This window comes from Manis pentadactyla, chromosome 9 (assembly GCF_030020395.1).
Source record: "Manis pentadactyla isolate mManPen7 chromosome 9, mManPen7.hap1, whole genome shotgun sequence".
Lineage (NCBI taxonomy): Eukaryota > Metazoa > Chordata > Mammalia > Pholidota > Manidae > Manis > Manis pentadactyla.
The window spans coordinates 63,336,124-63,352,586 of NC_080027.1; the positions used below are offsets into that span (position 1 = coordinate 63,336,124).

Sequence of the window (16,463 nt, forward strand, 5' to 3'; positions counted from 1 at the left end):
GCGCTCGGCTCCCGCCGGGCCAGGGCTTGTATCTTACCCCCTTCGTGAGGCGCTGGGTTCTCTCAGGTGCGGATGTGGTCTGGATATTGTCCTGTGTCCTCTGGTCTTTATTCTAGGAAGGGTTGTCTTTGTTATATTTTCATAGATGTATGTGGTTTTGGGAGGAGATTTCCGCTGCCCTACTCAAGCCACCATCTTCCGCCCCTGTCCTTCACTTTCTCTTTTTAAGAATTAAGATCCAGGGTCTGAAATGGGGAGAGAAATGAATAAACAAATATGACAAAAATGGATAGTTCTCTCCCTGTAGCAGTGTTCTCTCTGTTCCAAAATGATACTCTACTTTGTTATGAGCAAATTGGTACTCAAAATAAATATTTCCCAGGTTCCTTTGCAGCTGGCTTGGCATGTACAGAAGTTCTGGCCACTATTATATTAACAGAAGAGATGTTGGCACCTACCAGGATATAACCATAAAGGAAAAACATGTACTCTCTTCCTTTTCTTTCCCTTCTCCTTGATGGTGGAATTGTAGATGATACTGGTAAGGACATCATGGACCAAACAGGTGAGGGTAACCCCTAGGGAGCTGGCAAAGTGTCAAGTGAGAAGGAGTCTGGCCTTTAACACCTTCAAGGAATAAAGTGACAACACTTAGACTTTTATGTCAGAAAGAGAAATTTCTTTCTTGTTTAAGATTCTGCTGCTCTGGGTCTCTATTGCATAGAGTTAAACCCAATGTGTTCTAATTACTATAACGAAAGCATCAAATAAGCACCCAGGATTAGGTCGCTGCAATATTATAATATGGAATGGCAGCCTTAGTCATCTCACTTGCAAAATGGGCATTATAGCACTACCCTCATGCATGATGAAACAAATGCCTGCAACTTCGTAAGTGAACATTCTTGCAGTTATTTTTATTACTAATGAGTAACTTATAAATCATTATTTATGACTGTAAGTCACTGACTGTATGATAAAGATACTATGCTAATGGTGGCAGAGTAACTTAGAAAAACACCTACCTCTGACCCTAAATATTAAGTGAGATGTCAGTCTACATTTGGTATCGGAATCCTGATGAGCTTGCTGGGAATCATCATTACAAGTCAAGCAGGGGCAATGATGAGTTCCAAAGCCCTTACCAACTACCAAGGGAAGGTCTGAAAGTGGATATTAGAAAGGTTACTTGGATGGCTGATTTATTATTCATGAAGAATAGAATGTGCAAGGTTTATGTTAAAGGCTTTTTGAATCAGATCCCCATCACCATGAAAAATAGCCCATCAAAATACTACAGCCAGAAAGATTTATGGGTGTGCTTTTACCATATCTGAGAGGGCTGCTTAGTAATGCTACTAGTGTAGCATTTGAGTGTAGCCATGTGTTAGTCAGATAGTCTGTATTATTTAAAATCACTCAAGGTGTCAGTGAAAGAATGGGAGTCGCTAACTTAGAATTTTTGTAAGTGATGTGAACTAGACAGATTTTATTTAGCTGGGAGCACAAAACTAGAAATGAGATGTCCATTAGATTCTGTATATACAAATCTGGGGCAAGTTACTACATTTTATTTCAGCAGAGCTTCTCAAACTTGGATTCTCAAGCAAGATTACCTGAAAGGCTTATTAAATGTGGACAACCAGGCCTCATTCTCAGAGTTTCTGGTTTGGTACATTTGAGTCAATTTGGGGCCTTAGAAGGTGTATTTCTAAGAAGTACCTCAGAGATAGTGATGCTAAGGAGGCTGCTGATTCAGAGAATGTGTTTTGAGACCCACTCACTTATATCAAGTCCCTCATAGTTTGGTGTGTATAAGCAAACTATTTATGTGTTTATATCTCTCTAGATTTAGGGTCCCACTCATTTTCTACACATTTGGGGTTAGATTGTAAAAGCCTAGATTCTGAAGACTGCATCTTGTTTGTTATTATAATTCTGAGGCTTTGCTGAATGTTGGGACATTTCCTAGCTGTTTCAGGGTTTTGTTGTTTTGTTTTGTTTGTTTTGCTTTTTTAAGAGGAAGCCTCTCTGCCTTTCTTCTTTACTGTGGCACTGCTCCACACAGCAATACGTCCTTTCACATGTTCCTGTGAAGTGTTTTGCCTTACATGGTGATAATTGCTCCACAGGAGAGAATTCCTCCAGAACTAAGCTGTTGTGTACATAGATGCATTTTTGGGTGGGAGGCGGGAATTTTTATAATTTTTATGAACCTGGGCCATGGAGATAGGAGACCTGATGGAGGTCAAAACCTGGGTTCAAATCTTGGCTTTTTGTTTTGTTTTCCCCTTGAGGTTAAAAGATTCATTTCATCTAAGTGTCCTCACCTCACTTTTACATGGGTTAATCATTTGAAGTAATCATACCTTATGATGACATGTCAAGTCTTTGATTAGTTGATACATTTAAAGTTCAATTATATTACCTTTCATTTAACTAAGATTGTTGGTTTATTTTATGGGAAATAAAAGTTATTTTTACTAAAGTTATTTAGCAATAATAAAAAGGAAGGGCTGAGTATTTGCAAAGAAAAAAGAGGTAGAACAGCTCTCTTAGCAAGATAAGTTTATGCAGTGGAACAGATAAAGCTAGATCTGACCCTTTCTCTGTGTCTGTCAGGTGGGCAGGAGGGGAGAGTCATGTGTAAGGGGGAATCTTCACTACAAGTCAAGTTTCTGCTTTTGCATGAGTCCTTCATGGCCAGGGCTAGAGCATTTGACTTTGTGTATTTGGAATAAAAATAATAACTAGAAAAAGGTGAAAGAAATTTGATGTTAAAATCAAAATGCTTCAGACATTCAGTAAAAAGTGAATAATTTTAAACTATTATGTATATTTCTCTTGTTTGGATAACAATTTTAGAAGCAGGAGTCAAAACTTGCAGTCATAGAATGAAAATAATTACTCAAGTTCCAATGTAAATATAAATTAAAATGGAAAAAGTATTTGCTGCTATGAATGGTACCTGCAATGAAGTAAAATGCTTTTATATACATATTGGAATTTCAGTGAGTAGATTTTATGAAAAGTTTATGAGGACCAAAGAAGAGAAACACAGTCAATTGTATACATTTTACATATTTAAAATATGTACATTTGTAGAAATATGTCAATTTGAAAAACTCTTAGTATCCCCTTTAGTGTGCTTATTTATTATTTTTGTATCATTTTAGGAAACACTATAAGGATGTTTATAGTTTAATTTGTGATCTCTGTTGTACAGCCCGTATTTTGACAGATTTGAACTTAACAATCTTCTACTTTAGGAACTTTCGAAGAGCCCTCTGTGGTGTAAGTCCACTTTATGAAAATTAGTCATTTTATTATAAATTTTTTAAAAATGTTTTCATTAATACCCTTTTATTTAATCATACTGATATTACTTTTCAAGGAATATATATTTTACATGGGCTCCAATGTATTTGTTTTAAATAGCAAATATACTCATTATTTCAATCTATTGTTTTATGTATTGTGAGATCAGATATTGTTTTATTTTTAATAAAGCTAAACAGGTTTTGTTGTTTATTTTAATAGATTTTATATTTTAGGATCATTTAAAAATGTTCACTGCAAAATTGACAGAAAGTAGAGTTTCCATATACCTGATATCCTCATATGCATTCAGCCTCTTCCACTATGAACTTTACACAAAAGAGTAGTACATTTCAATCAATGAACCTACACTGAAATGTTATTATCACCCAGAGTCCATAGCTTACCTTTGGGTTTACTAGTGTTGTATATTCTATGGGTTTTGAAAAATGTATAAAAGCATATATCTGCCATTATAGTCTCATAGAGAATAGTTTCACTGCCCTAAAAAATTCTCTGTACTCTGCCTATTCATCCCTCCCTCCCTCAAACTCCTATTAAACAGAGATCTTGTAATGTCTCTGTATAATTTTGCCTTTTTCAGAATGTCATATAAATTGGAATCTTACAGTAGTCCCTTGAGATTGATTTCCCATGCTTAGTGATGTGCATTTAAGTTTATTCTATGTCTTTCATGGCTTCATAGTTGTGCTCTTTGCTCTGCCTATTCATCCCTATTGATGAAAAGATGCCTATTCATATTTTTAATGCTGAATAATATTCCATTGTCTGAAAATACCATAGTTTACTCATTCATTCACCTACTAAAGGACATCTCGGTAACTTCCAAGTTTGGCAATTATGAATAAAATGCTATAAGCATCCTTGTGCATTTATTATTGTAGATCATATGGTGAGATTGTATAAAGCTTTATAAAAACTGTCTTTCAAAGTAGTAGAAACAGTTGTAAATTCACCAGCAGTGAATGAGAGTTTGTGTTGTTCCATATCCTTAGCAGCATTTGGTGTTCTCAATGTTTTGAATTTTTGTCACTCTAAAAAACGTGTAGTGTTATCTTATTGCTGTTTTAATTTTCAATTCCCTAATGACATGTGATGTGGAGCATTGATAGAGTATATTGCTGCCTCTTTGTACATGTCATATGAGGGTTACAGGAGCACTTATTTCATATTTGTGAGCAAACAAATGAGTGATAAAATGAATAAAATCAAAACAAGGGTGCCAACTTTAATGGTGAAATTCCTGACATCATTCAAAGCCAAAACGGAGATGGAGAGAGGTAACTTTGCCCTGAATTCCTCCAGCATCAACATATGAGTAGCTGCCTCCTCCAAAGCATTCAGAATGTACTCTGAACACAGACGTTTCCTCCAAGATCAAAATACTCATTCACATGCAAACACATTCATACTGATATAATTTCCTTTCAAAAGAGAAAGTCTGTGTAGCACTAGCAGTCACTGTTCTTATCACAGCATGCCCAGTCCCTGGGAGTGCAATTAAAGTTGCAGGATTATTAAATTTTAAATAACTAGAAAAGGAGACTGGAAAGGCACATTCGGATTAGCCCAATGGAGCCCTGTATGTCACTGAAGCCATGACACTGAATATTTAACATGAAAGTCCCACAATCATATTTATACATTACAAGATCTCTGTTTAATAGGAGTTTGAGGGAGGGAGGGATGAATAGGCAGAGTACAGAGAATTTTTTAGGGCAGTGAAACTATTCTCTATGAGACTATAATGGCAGATATATGCTTTTATACATTTTTCAAAACCCATAGAATATACAACACCACTAGTAAACCCAAAGGTAAGCTATGGACTCTGGGTGATAATAACATTTCAGTGTAGGTTCATTGATTAAAATGTACTACTCTTTTGTGTAAAGTTCATAGTGGAAGAGGCTGAATGCATATGAGGATATCAGGTGCATGGAAACTCTACTTTCTGTCAATTTTGCAGTGAACATTTTTAAATGATCCTAAAATATAAAATCTATTAAAATAAACAACAAAACCTGTTTAGCTTTATTAAAAATAAAACAATATCTGATCTCACAATACATAAAACAATAGATTGAAATAATCAGTATTTCAAGTAGGTGGGAACAATTTTGGATTTCAAAGTCAACAGCATATCTAAAGCCCCTATATAGAGTCAATTAGCAGTTAAGTTCTAGGCAGATTTTATAGGGAGAATAAAATCTTATACAACCAGTAAAAAAAAAATCTGATTAAAAAATGGGCAGAAGAACTGAATAGACATTTTCCAAAGAAGACATATAAATGGCCAACAGTTATATGAAAAGATGTTCAACATCACCAATTATCAGGGAAATGCAAAGCAAAACCACAGTGAGATATCACCATACACCTGTTAGAACGGCTATCATTCAAAAGACAAGAGATAATGAGTGTTGGTGAGGATGTAGAGAAAAGGGAAACGAACCTTAGTGGCATGTTGGTGGGAGTGTGAATTGGTGCAGCTACCATGGAAAACAGTGCGGAGATTCCTCAAGACATTAAAACAGAAGCACCCTACGATTCAGCAGTCTCGCTTCTGGGTGGATATCCTAGGAAATGAAAACAGGATATGGAAGAGATATTTTCTCTCCCCTGGTTATTGCAGTATTATTCATAACAGTCAAGATATCAAAACATATTATTCAGCCATAAGAAGGAATCCTGCCATTTTGCAAAGGCATTATGTTAAGTGAGATAATTCAGAGAAAGACAAATACTGCCTAATATCTCTTATATGTGTAATCTAACAAAGAGAAATTTGTAGAAACAGATAGTGAAATAACAGTTACCAGTGTCTGGGTGTGGTGGGAAAAATGGGAGATATTGATCAAAGGGGACAAATTTTCAGTTAGAAGACGAATAAGTTCTGGGGATCTAATGCACAACATTGTGTATATAGCAAACAATACTGTATGGTATACTTGAAAGTTGTTAAAAGAGTTGATCTTAAATGTTCTCACTACAAAAAAGAAATGGTAATTATGTGAGGTGATGGAGGTGTTAGCTATAGCTATGGTGATAATCATATTGCAGTATATAAGCATATCAAGTAAACATGTCGTACACCCTAACCTTAGACAATGTCATATGTCAATTGTACCTGAATAAAGCTGGAAAAAAATCACTGGGTTTTGAGTGTACATGTGCACATAAACATTTGTTGAATGCTTATTTTGTGCTACGTATTGTATAAAATGCTTTACCTACACCATTTCATTGAAGGCTCGCAGCAGCCCTACATGCAAAATGTTCTTAATTTTCTCTATTTTAGGTAGGACAAACCTAAGGCTCAATGATGGTATTTAACCTGCCCATTTACAAGGAGCTACTAAGTGGTAGTGCTGGGATTAGTCCAGGTCTGACACCTGCTAGAACCCATGTTCTTGTCCATCATGGGGTATAGTTTTGCAAATTCTCCTCTGCTTGTGAAAAAATAAAACAAATTCTGGATTTCTACTGTGTAATGCACAGACAATAACCAAAATGTACACAGAAATATGGAATCAATCTTTGAGTTTTTAATTCCAGATACATGCACTTAAACCAGGCAATCAAAGCCTATCAGGCAAGATAGTACAGTATGGTTTATATAATAACTTTCCTCCTAGAGCTGTAATTAAGCAAATTAATTTGTTGTGAAATCATTAGGAAAGATCAATTAATTCATTTTTAATTACTCCTGAAGGTATTGTCTTCTTGATCTGCCCAGTTAAGACTTGAACACCTGCCATCCTACCTTTGCAGTTCCTCTGGGAATTCCCAGCACATACAACTATTTCATCCTAGGAACACAACTGAGTAGCTACAGCAATGGTAGCTCTTTTTGGCTTTGTGGGAGAACTTTACTGATTTGGGGGTTTTACCAAAATATATTTTACCATTCACTCAGGCCCGGAATAAAAAAATGTTAGAATATATTTCCACATTCAAATACAAATGGTAGAAATGCCTAAGACATCAAAACTGTGCCATTTAAAGCTAATGCAATGAACTTTAAAAATTGTTTTGTTCCATCTTTGCTTGTCACTACCTCAGTGATCTCATTCATTCTTTTTAAGGTAGTTCTAGTAAGATATGACATTGTAGTTCAAACTAGACAATAGAGTTCAACTGTTATAAATTTCAAAGATAGACGATTTATTTAATACCTGGGTTTCTTTTCTCCTCCCAGTAGAAGAACAGATTTATCATTTGCTTTTGTGTTCCAAGCTTACATAGGTTGATAGTTTCATACATTGAATTGATTGGGTCATTGACAGAATATAGATTTTGTTTCAGTATCACCATAAATCTGACTCCACTAATAAGGGATGACCTTGTTAAAGTGGGAAAAAGACCAAGTTTTTCTTCATATGCTCCTAGTCTGAATTTGATATACAATTCCATTTGTGCATGCATCCATAAATGATATATGCACTTTTTAAAAATGTTCGCTAACTTTGTGTAATGATCTCATTACTGCTAAATCCTTGGGATAATTCTTGGTTTTTGTCTTTATTCTTTTATCATCAGCATTTGACATAGTGGATCATTCCATCTCCCTATGATATAGATTTTTTACATTAGTCTTATGGATAGAATACCACTCTTAATTTTGTTTTCTTTCTTTTCAAAATTCTCTCTCAATGGCCTTTTGTCAATCCCCATTGCTTCTTAGACATCTCAACTCTGAAATAACTACATGGCTGAGTACTTGGATGTTTTCTTTCTTTATCCTCACTACCTCAGTGATCTCATTCATGATCATGGCTTTAAATACAGTCTCTGACAATGATTACCAAATTTATATCTCCTGCCTATAGCTCTCTTCTAAACTTCAGCTGCTCACTCATACATTATGTGTAGTCATCTCAAATTTAAGGAACCCAAAATTAGTGTCATCTTTTCCCCAAGGCTTCTCCACCCAGAAGCTTCTCCTTCTCAGTTAAGGACAATTACCACCTTACTGATTGTTCATGCTAAAAATCTCAGAGCATTCTTGACTCTTCTTTCTGTCACAATGTATATAAATTACTCAGTATGTATAATTGGCTTCATGATAAAATATATATTCAGAATTAAATGTTGTATCTGCATCATTCTCTATTTTAAGAACTCCAATTTGACACATACTATTTCAGACCATCAATTATTTATCCATGTCTTTTAACTGTGTACATACACATGCACATACACTGACACCCTTTCATTAGTGTGAAATTCTAAATTAAATCCTCAGATTAGGCTGTGAATCACTAATTCTCTTTTCAAAGTTGTGCAGGTAAGTTTGTTTTTTCCCACCATGTACAGCTTTATTTTTATTTAGAATTATTCTAATGGCTATAAATAAATGCCTTTTCATTCCAAGGTTTATATTTGTTCTTATTTTATATCTACTTATTCCTTTGTTTTCTCTCTTAACAGTTTTATAAATAATTGATATTTTTCACACTGTTGCATTTATCTCTTGTAGTTACCTGAAACACTTAACTTTAAAATGATTGTCTTTGCAGCTAAGTAAGCTGACCATGTGCTCTTCCATATGGGGCCCTGATGTGCAACAATTGCAAATAGCAGCTTCCTTAGAAACATATGTGCCCTGCTGCTTATATGGGTTGCCTTAAGGGATCTTGGAGACAGTTCTTTCCAGTGGACACTCATATCTGATTTTTGCATTGTCTTAAATCTAGGCCTCAGACACTGTGCCTTAGGAAAGCCCTGGGGGCTGTGGCCAGGGCCCACATTTCCCAAGTCACTGTGTTCATCCACACCAAAAGCAGAACAAGGAGCGTGCATTTGAGGCTCTAGGCAGGGCCATGTTCCAGTTTTTAACATTGAAGATCCACTTCTCCAAGAAATGGGTCCTTATTAATAATTCAGATGAGTTTGGAGTCATAGAGGCTGAAAAGCAGCTATCCCTGATGGCTTTAGGGACAAGTACATTCCTATTCATGGCCCCCTGGATGAATGGCATGCCCTGTACTTGTGAGGGCTTCAACACAGTCCCCTCCTTATTCATATCCACTGAAAAACTCTGTTTCCTGGAAAACCTAGCAAATTCAAGATGGTGGCATGAGAGGTCAGACAGAGAATTCCTCCCCAAACCAAATATAATGTGAAAATATAGTTAATACAACTAGCCCTGAAACAGCAACAGGAAAGAAGGCTGCACCAGACTGCACACAGACCTCACAAAACAGGGTAACATACGAAAGCCTTAATCCTGCAGGACCCGAGCCCTTCTCCCACCTCAGCTCACAGGCAAGAGGAAGAGAAATGGAGCGGGGAGGGGGTGGAAACCTAAGACTGCTGAAAACCCAGCCCTGGAGGTGAGCTTTGGAGCACAAACCTACATTGTGTGGTGCTCTGAAGGTTGATGGGGTTGGGGAGCTGGGACAGGTGGAGTACTTGAGAGACTGAGATTCTGGCCATTTGTGGAGGATGGAGATCCATTCTGGCCACTCTGAGATAAAGGAAAGATGGGCGGTCTGAGAGGCTTCCTAGCAGCAAGAGGGCTGCTGAAGGGGCGGGGTTTACACAAAGCTTGCTGCACGGGAGAAGGGATAGGTGGACAAGGTTGTCTGGGCGTGCTCTGCCGAGCAGGTTGGGAACTTTGAGAAGCTTCAGGCACTCCATCACTGTGGCTGCCTACTCAGCTCTGAGACCCCCACTGTGACATGCAGCTTTCTGAACTTTCCTCCTGGCCTGCCAGCACCTGCTCACAAATGGGCAGTCACTGTGCTGGTGTCAGGCTGGCCAGAGGGAGGTCCTGCTGACAAAAGCTAGAGATGTCAAGCACAGAGGCTTACACCTGTGTGCTCGGCCCACTGGCTCTGATACTGGCGACAGGCACTGGAAGTGGGAATCAGGAAACAGCTCTTTCCTCCCCCAGGTACCAGCTCCACTCCCCTATGACCCCCAACCTCACTTTAGGGGCTGAGCATCTCCAGAGACTAGAACTTCTGGGCACTAGAGGGAACCACATAGAATTATGAAATGTCAAAGGAACCTGGTACACACCGAAATCTCACAAACCCCAGAAAAAGGACCAAGTGGAATGGAACTCACCAATCTTCCTGAAAGAGAGTTTAAAATAAAAATCATAAACATGCTCATGGAGGTACAGAAAAATATTCAAGAACTCAGGGATGAATTAAAGACAGAGATTCAATCATTAAGAAAGTCCATATCTGAAAAGAAACATACAATAGAGGGATTTAAAAGCAGATTAGATGAAGTAGAAGAGATGGTAAATGAAATAGAAATTAGAGAAGAGGAATACAAAGAAGCTGAGTCACAGAGAGAAAAAGGATCTCTAAGAATGAAAGAATATTGAGAGAACTGTGTGACCAATCCAAATGAAACAGTATCCGCATTTTAGGGGTACCAGAAGGAGGAGAGAGAGAAAAAGGGAAAGAAAGTGTTATTGAGGAGGTAATTGCTGAAAACCTCCTCAATCTAGAGAAGGAGATAGTCTCTTAAGCCATGGAGGTGCACAGATCTCCCAACACAAGGGACCCAAGGAAGACAACACCAATACATATAATAATTAAAATGGCAAAGATCAAGGATAAAGATAGACTTCTAAAAGCAGCTAGAGAGAGAAAAAAGATCACAAACAAAGGAAAAGACATCAGGCTATCATCATATTTCTCAACAGAAACCTTACAGGCCAGAAGGGAGTGGCATGATATATTTAATGCAATGAAACAGAAGGGCCTTGATCCAAGAATACTCTGCCCATCAAGGTTATCATTTAAATTTGAAGGAGGGATTAAACAATTTTCAGATAAGCAAAAGCTGAGAGAATTTACCTCCCACAAACCACCTCTACAGGGCATTTTGGAGGGACTGCTATAGATGAAAGTATTCCTATGGCTAAATAGAAGTCATCAAAGGGATAGACAAAGAGTACAGAATAGGATATCTATCATAAAGAATGGAGGAGGAAGAAAAAAGGAGGGAAAAAAAAAGAACCTTTAGGTTGTGTTTGTAATAGCATATGAAGTGAGTTAAGTTAGACTGTTAGATATGAAGGGAATTACCCGTGAACCTTTGGTAACCATGAATCTAAAGCCAGCAATGGCAATAAGTACATACCTATCAATAATCACCCTAAATGTAAATGGTTTGAATGCACCAATCAAAAGACATAGAGTCACTGAATGGATAAAAAAAAAAAAGACCCGTCTACATGCTGTGCTTTTTCTATGTTATATCTATTCTCAGGAAAGGTATGACTTCGTGATGACCCTCAGAACTTTTCCTCAATAAAAGACTTATATTTGAATAAGCAACGTTTATATTACTTTACCACTTCTGGACCAGGACTCTGGCTGGGCTTGACCTTACCCATTCCCTTGATGTAGAGGGTAGAGTTAGTGTCACACAAGCCATGGGATTAACATGGAAAAATATTTCTCATAAGAGAATTCAAGGTATGGTTATTAGAAGAAGGGGGAGTAGAAATGTGCCAGGCAGAAAAACAGATATTTAAACAACTGATGATACTTTTAATCTACTTTTCTTTGTATGTCTTCGAGGCTTAATCATAACTGGATCCTGGCATTTTGGATGTAATTATGTGTATAAGTTGTTATTTTAGATCTTAAAAAAGCATCATAAGGTTTGTTAGGAATAAGATCCATTGTCTAAAGGGTAGATAAAATGACACACAAGTCTGATTACAAAACTGTGAAAGCTATGTTCTTAATGTCTATAAGATATCAAGCTATAATTCTTTCTGGAATTAAAACGTATGATCACTGATCTTGTGTGAAAAGGTTAAATTGGTGAATTAATTATATGTGACTTACTGTTCCTTTTTAAGTGCTCTCTCCCATCCATGCTTCTGAAGAACATGCCATCTAAGAAAATCTCAGTATGGGCCTTCACAAGTCTCCCTGTTTCCAGCAATTAATTATAATTAATTGTCCCCAGTTATGAATATATTTCAAAGTAGTGAAATATGTTAATTCTTAAGCTCCGGAAATGATATTTAGCTTAATGTAAACATTTTGCTATTGCTTTACATGGTTGCTCAGAATTACCAGCTGCTGGAGCAAACCATGAACACACAGTATGATCACTGCTCAGTTTCGGGTGGCCACACAGATATCCATATTGAGGAGTAACCAATCTTCCATGTGCCAATCCATGTTCATTGTCCCAATCTATCATAAACATTTCTGTAAAATAATATTCTGCTCACTGCTTTATCTGTTACTTTGGAGTTGAACAGAATGAACAAAAGGAAAGAAAGGGCTGAAAGGAAAGAGAGATGGACAGAGAAAGGGAGGAGAGAAGGGAGGGAGGGAGGGAGAAAGGAAGGGAAAAAAGAGGGGAAAGCTTTAAGTGAAGATGCCAGTATAAGTGGTATAGACCACACACACTAGTTTTCAAATGTATTATTAAATTTATGATTATTTCTAATAAAGTTACTCAGGCGTACACAGTTTGTGCTGGCACATAAATCACATATTGGAAATGCTTCACTCATTTTGTCTAAATTTTGTGTATTTATTCATTTATTTGTCTTAATTTATCTTAATGTTTAGATATTTTAATTTCTTATTTTGCAATAATTTTTTGACATAGAAAAGCATAGCAAATTAATACAGAGTGTTCTTGTGTACCTTTAACCAAAACCTCTAATGTAACATCATAGAGTGATAATGCAGTATTGGACCAGAAAATTAACAATAGCATAATACTATTAAATAAACTATAGATGGGATTTGAATTTCACCAGTCTTTCTACCCAGATATTGTAACCATAAAAAGATGAAAATTATAATAACAAATTCCTAGAGTTAGCGAAGAGATCTCTATGTACATAAACAATAGGAAAAATCAGAGGCAAAAGTAGGCCATTAGGTTAGAAAAATTTGAGATTGCATATGTCAAATCGACATGAACAGAAGAAAAACGTTTTTTTTAACCTAGAGTGAGTAACACTGCAGTTAGAACATCACTATGTATCCCTTTGTTGTACTTTACAAGCTCTTAAATACAAGAACATATATTAAATTCTCTTTAAAAACCCTAATCTTGTGCTTTATTGTATGATGATTACAAATATTTGCAAAAAGACATTACTTGAGTGAATAAAGATAACTCCTCATTTGTGTAAAGCATTGAATGATATTGAAATTCTGAATGAGCTTTTTTGGAATTTCAAGTCTTAGCTAAAGAGTAAAAATTAGACAAAGGATGCTTTTATACCAAGGCAGCTATACTCTTTCTCTGCATGACAGGAAAATAAAATAGGAAACAATGTTCAAAATAAGGGGGAACTGTGAATGAAGAACTCTTAAATTTGATATATTCGTTTGTTCAGTTATTTATTCACTCTGCATAAATTCTGTTCATTTTGCTGATAATGCTCATCAGATTAACCCTCTTTTAGAGTCACTATGTGTGAGATGTATTTTTCCATTACACTGCTCCTGTAAAGACAATATACAAAATATAAATCCTGTGGTTACAAAGTTTTCTGCTCTCCTTTTTCCTGCCTATCTAAAAGTACGTCAGATACTGAGACAAAAGCCTTAGTGTAATAAGTCAGACATCATTGAATAGCTGTAAGCATTTAGATACAGATGAAGAGGAAATATGGCTTCCATGCCACAAGTAACAGACATTGGTCAGTAAATCTAGGTCCATTATGATGAGGTCAAAGGCTTAATGTAACTGTAGTCAAGCCCAGCAGAGAGAACACACTTATGAGACCCAGAAGAAGAAATAATTTTTAAGCATCAAGAAGCCCTTTCAGTGAAATGCATAGGTATCAAGAATTAGAAAAGGTAATGAAAAATAGTATTTAAAAGGAATGCAGACATTGATGGGCCTGTAGCCATGTTATAATAGGGTTCAAGAAGGTCAAAAACCAGAGAATAGGAGGAATAAATTCTTGTTGTTTAGATGGGTGCTTTTGGAAATAAGCATCAATTGCAGATTTTAAACTAAAATTGTTCTATAAAATAATGTATATAAATATAATAAAACAGTTAAATGTAAGGCCAAATAAAGTTCCATCCTTTTCTTTTTAAATTAAGGTTCAACCTTATGAACATTCCATGTGAGCAACATTGTGATTTCAACATTCACCAATATTATTCAAGTCCCCCTCCGCCCCATTGTAGTCACTGTCCATCAGTGTAGTAAGGTGCTATAGAGTCATTACTTGTCTTATCGGTGCTACACTGCCTTACCCGTGACCCCTTACATTATGTGTGCTAATCATAATGTTGCTTAATCCCCTTCTCCCTCCCTTCCCTTTGATAACTGCTAGTCCTTTCATGGAGTCTGTGAGTCTGCTGCTGTTTTGTTCCTTCAGTTTTTTCTTTGCTTTTGTACTCCTCAGATGAGTGAAATCATTTGGTACTTGTCTTTCTCCACATGGCTTATTTCACTGAGCATAATACCCTCTAGCTCCATCCACGTTGCTGCAAATGGTAGGATTTGTTTTCTTCTTATGGCTGAATAATATCCCATAGTGTATACATACAAAATCTCCTTTCTCCATTAATCTACTGATGGACACTTATGTTGCTTCCATATCTTGGCTATTGTAAACAATGCTCTGATAAACACAGGGGTGCATATATCTTTTTGAATCTGGGGTCTTATTTTCTTCAAGTAAATTCCTAGGAGTGGAATCACTGGGTCAAATGGTATTTCTATTTTTAGTTTTTTGAGGAACCTCCATACTGTTTTCCACAATGGTTAATCTAATTTACATTCCCACCAGCAGTGTAGGAGGGTTCCCATTACTCTGCATCCTCTCCAGCATTTGATCTTTCTTGTCCTTTGGATGTTGTCCATCCTAACTGGTGTGAAGTAATATCTCATTGTGGTTTTAATTTGATTTTCCCTGATTATGTGTTCAGGAAAATGTTGTTCATGCTTATATTCAAGAGATTTTTTGCCTATGTTTTCTTCTATGGCTTTATAGTTTCATAACTTACATTCAGGTCTTTGATCCATTTCGAGTTTACTTTTGTGTATGGAGTTAGACAATAATCTAGTTTCATTCTCTTACATGTAGCTGACCAGTTTTACCAATACCAGATGTTGAAGAGGTTGTAATTTCCCCATTGAATATCCATGGTTCCTTTATTGTATATTAATTGACCATATATGTGTGGATTTATATCTAGGCTCTTTACTCTGTTTCATTGATTTTTGGGTCTGTTTTTGTGTCAATACCAAATTGTCTTGATTACTGTGACTTTGTAGTACAGTTTGAAATTAGGAAGCATAATCCCCCAAGCTTTGTGCTTCTTCCTCAGGATTATTTTGGCTATTCAGTGTCTTTTGTGGTTCCATATGAATTTTAGAACTACTTCTTCTTATTCATTAAAGAATGCTATTAGTATTTTGATAGGGATTGCATTGACTCCATAGATCACTTTAGGCAGGATGGTCATTTTGACAATATTAATTCTTCCTATCCATGAGCCCAGGATAGATTTCCATTTATTGGTATCTTTTTTTAATTTATCTCATGAGGGTCTCATAGTTTTCAGAGTATATGTCTTTCACCACCATGGTTAAGTTTATTCCTAGATATTTTATTATTTTTGATGCAATTGTGAATGGAATTGTTTGCCTGATTTCTCTTTCTGCTGGTTCATCATTAGCATGTATGAATGCAGCATATTTCAGTGTATTAATTTTGCATCCTGCAATTTTGCTGAATTCAGTAATTAGTTCCAGTAGCTTTTGGGTAGATTCTTTAGGGTTTTTTATGTACAATATGATATTGTCTGCAAACTGTGACAGTTTAGCTTCTTCCTTACCATTCTGGATGCCTTTTATTTATTTGTGTTTTCTGATTACCATGGATAAGACCTCCAGTACTGTGTTGAATAAAAGTGGGCAGAGTGGGCATCCTTGTCTTGTTCCTGATATTAAAGGAAAGGTTTTCAGCTTCTGCTGTTAAGTATGATGTTGGCTGTTGGTATGTCATATATGGTCTTTATTATGTTGAAGTACTTGCCTTCTATACCCATTTTGTTGAGAATTTTTATCATGAATGGATGTTATATTTTCTCTAAAACTTTTTTTAGCATCTATGGAGATAATCGTGTGATTTTTGTCCTTTTTTGATG

The 16,463-nt window shown here is 36.2% G+C and overlaps 1 protein-coding gene and 1 non-coding gene across 4 annotated transcripts in view; both read left to right on the forward strand.

Annotated features, from left to right (window-relative positions):
• The window catches only part of LUZP2 (leucine zipper protein 2), a 493,734-nt gene that overhangs the window by 336,734 nt on the left and 140,537 nt on the right, over nucleotides 1-16,463 (forward strand). The window lies entirely within an intron of this gene.
• On the forward strand, nucleotides 8,856-8,990 carry LOC118936017 (small nucleolar RNA SNORA70). The gene has a single exon (XR_005034089.2). It is a non-coding gene; the product is annotated as a small nucleolar RNA SNORA70 (small nucleolar RNA).